Below are 3,991 nucleotides of genomic sequence, written 5' to 3'. Positions count from 1 at the left end.
ATCTGTTTTCTGATCTCAGGCTGTTACTGGCTTCTGGGAACCCTAGACTAAGTCAGAGACTCTGGGATGGTCCTGTACCCGTTTCCTTTGGCTCTGTTCCAAGTGCTTGGCACTGGCCAAGTGTTCCAAGGGTTAAAGGCACCTTGGCACATGTGGGACTCTGCTCCCTCCCCCCATAGCATCACAGAAGAGAACTCACACTGGCCTTGGCAAAGGTCTTGAAAGACCCACCCAGGATGCCTGCAGGTGCAACAGCCTCACCTCCACCACAGAGGCTCACACAGGCTGCTCCCATGGCACCCCACTGCCCGGCACTTACAGAATTTGAACTGATTGGGGGAATGAGGGAGCCTGGTGGCGCCATAGTTAAGGGCTCAGCTGCTAACCAAAAGTTCAGCAGTTCAAATCCACTGCTCCTTGGAAACCCTATGGAGCAGTTCTGCTTTGTTCTATAGGGTTGCTTGAGTTGGAATTGGTCCACAGCAACGGGTTTGTTTTGGTTTGCAGTGGAATGAGGGCAGGGTCTCTACTCAGTTTATGGTTTTATCTTCAGGGCGGGCTCAGTGCTGGCCACCCGAGAGGTGCTCCAAAATGGAGCCAGCCTGATCCAGCCTTGTTGTAGAAACACCAGCCCATGTTCCACCCCTCAGCCTTTGGCCCACAGTGACAGGGAAGCACCTAGTGCAGGCCCAGCTTAGAGAAGGCCAAGTGTGGATAGACTCTGGACTTGATTTCCCCTTTGGATGGAATCTTCCCAGAGAGCAGGGACTCTGTCCCTACACCCAGATTCCGCCCACAATACCCAGGCCATGCCAGTCCCTGTTGCACACTGAGGATCTCAGGGCTCAGTGACGACTTTCCCAGGTGGTGGCAGAGCGTCCGGTCTCCCTGGTCCTAGGAAACATGAACTAGATGGGGGTGGGGAAGACGAGAGGATAGGCTGTGCTCGTTGCCCCTGGGGGCAGCAGGCACATGGTACCTCATGGGTCCCCTCGCAGCTCAGTCCTGCGAGCAACCGCCACTTGTGGTTTTCAAGGCTGAGTGTTTTATGCAATAGGCACAGAGGCAGTGGGGACAGGGCATGACTTTTGGAACGAAGAGACTCGATTGCCAAAACTGTGGCCCTGCAGATGCCTGCACTTGGCCTGGGCCTGTCACCTCCCCACTCGAAGCCTGTGTGGTGGGAAACGCCTACCCAAAAGTCTCTGTGAGTTAAAAGAGGTCCTGTGGGCACTCAGTAGGCACTCTGAGGCTGGCTCCCCTCCATCCTCCTGAGCCCAGGCAGGAGTGCCATTCATCCATCCACCCAGCAGGTGTCTTCACTGCCTCGTGCCATGGGTGGAAAGCAGCAGCTATGGAGAACACATCTGCTCAACAAATAAAACCCCTTGGGAGAGTAAGGGCCTGGCATCCTCATCCATCAGCTGGGACGATGACCACCAACTTCCCTTGTGTTTCTGGTCAGGAAAAGAAAGGTCTGGAGCTCCCTCAGCTGGGCGGAGACATCTTAGGGAGCAAATGTACACTGTACGAGGCTGACATGAGCATTAAGACTGGACTTGGGAGGCTGTCGATGGTCTGTACGGAGCATGGCATTTGGCTAACGATTGCCCACCTTGAGCGTGATCTTAATCAGCGCTTGCAGCTGCAGAGACACATGGCACTTAGGTTCAAGTTCGAGCTCCAGGACTCAGCAGCTGTGCTGTGGGGCTTTCCCTCAGCTCTCTCCTCTCTAGTCTCCCTCCCTATAGCACACAAAAGCTGGAGGGCCACTTCCTACCTTGTACTCACAGAGCAATCATGCTTTCTAGTTTCTACCTCACCTAGGGTTCTCAGCCTGCCCCAGGACATGTTATTCTTTCAACAGGAGCCCCGGACCCGCCCTAGTCTATTAGGTTGACCACCACATTCACACCCACTGTGTTGCTAGGAAGACTGAGGACATTGCAACAAGTTATTATTGGCTGAGGTTGAAGGTTTTTTGTTTTGTTTTTCTTTAGATTAAGAGACTTTTTTTAAAAAAGCAGTTTTAGATTTACAGAAAAATTGAACAAAAAGTTCAGAGAGTTCCCAAATCCTCCTTCTCCCTCACTCACGGTTCCTGCTATTACTAGCACCTTGCACTGGTGACATGGGTTCCTTATGATTGATAACCAATATGGAAACACTGTTATCAACCAATGGCCTTAGTTTACCGCAGGGTTCACTTCCCTTGTTGTACAGTCCTGGGGGCTCTGACAAATGCGTCCTGTCCGTGTCCACAGTTACAGCGCCATATAGAGAGTTTCACCACCCTAACAACGTCCTGAGCTCCACCTGCGCACCCAGGTTGTTTTTTCACGTCCTCCTGGAAATCAAAGTACGGTCTTGTTACAAATATGAACAACCTAAACCATCAGCAACTGTCCCAGGGCACCTGTTGTAAAATGAAGACAGACCCACCTCCACTGACCAATACTCTTTACCTTCAAACGGGGTCCTCCTACTTCCTCCTCTCGTCAGGTAAGGACCAGGCTGCAGTCCACACTGGCTTTGGGCAGATGTTGGCTGAGTACCTACCATGGCTGGATCCTCAGCTGGGTGGCAAGGATGTGCTGGGCAGACGGACAGACGGGAGGGGAGGAGGACGCCTTTCACAAGGCAGAATCTGGTCAGGAAGATGAACATCAAGCACAGGACTACAGATGAGATGAAGGACCTTTTTTGATTTTTAATTAGTATGTACTGGTAGAGGCACCCTGCTGTTAACTGAAAGGTTGGCAGTTCAAGCCCACCAGCCACTCCGTGGGAGAAAGATATGGCAGTCTGCTTCCATAAAGATTACAGCACTGGAAACCCTATGGGGCTGTTCTACTTTGTCCTACCGGGTCATTATGAGTCGCAATTGACTTGTCGGCAAAGGGTGTGGTTTATATTCTGGTAAAGAAATCCCCAAGCAGCTTTGGCTGGATTGGCTCAAGGGTTACCTCACCCACTGCAGGCTGCAGCTTTCGCTGGCAGCCTTGCTTTGATGCTTGTCCCCACCATGTCTCCTTGGGGAGAAGGAGATATCCTCCCAGGGGGCAGCTGGGGGTAACTAACATACTGTAAGATGCCCTGGTGGGTTTGCAGCCCTGGGGGCCGGGGAGAGGGGTGGTCCCTGACAACCCCACAGCCCATTGTGTCCATCACAGCTCATTCGGCAAGAGAAGCTCGTACCCTGGGGATCTTGGGGTGGGGGACGGGGGTTGGGGGAGGATACAGGTCCTGACACACAAGGTCAGCAGCCGAGGGAGGCTCACAGAGGTGTGGGGAGATTTTCTCATTTCAAATGCCTGGTTCCTCTCCGTAAGTATCATAGTGGTCAGCTCGTGGGCAAGAAATTTTTCTTTGGAAAACTTGCCCTAGAATTTACAGACTCTTCCTTAGAGACCAGGGAGGAAAAAGAGATGTTTAGAGGGGAAAGGGTGAAGGCCCCACTCGAGAGACAGGGGAACACCCCGTCCTGCTAGCAGCAGCTGTGAGTGAAGCCAGGAGAGAAGTGCTGGGGGGTCTGAGTGGAGGGCTGAAGGGCCATTTTCCTCTATGCATGACGGATCATGGGGGCAAATTTTAGGCTTCAGGGTTTGTAGGACTTTGAAAACTCGGAAGAAGTATTGAGGGTGCTAATTGTTTAAAAACAAAAGCAAAAAAGAATAAAGAAGTTCTGATCCAGGAAAAACAACAGGCAAAGGACATGGAGAGGAGAGACCATGCCACCGGCTGAGGTGGGAGGCCACCTCCTCTGAGAAGGAATAAATTCCTCCAGTGATGGCCGTTCTGTGCCCTGGATCCAACCAGCCCTGCCCCACCACCGCCACCACCAGCCTTCTTCCGGGCCTGGCAGCTGCAAAAAGGAGCCTCTGACAGCCAGGCCGACGCCCAGCCCCAGGACCCAGCAGACTGGTTCTGGGTGCATCCTTCCCAGGGTCGGGCTCCGAAGATGCAGGGAGAAGAGGCCCGTGGCCAGAGC

This window comes from Elephas maximus, chromosome 17, assembly GCF_024166365.1.
Source record: "Elephas maximus indicus isolate mEleMax1 chromosome 17, mEleMax1 primary haplotype, whole genome shotgun sequence".
NCBI lineage: Eukaryota > Metazoa > Chordata > Mammalia > Proboscidea > Elephantidae > Elephas > Elephas maximus.
This window is presented reverse-complemented; position numbering follows the sequence as displayed.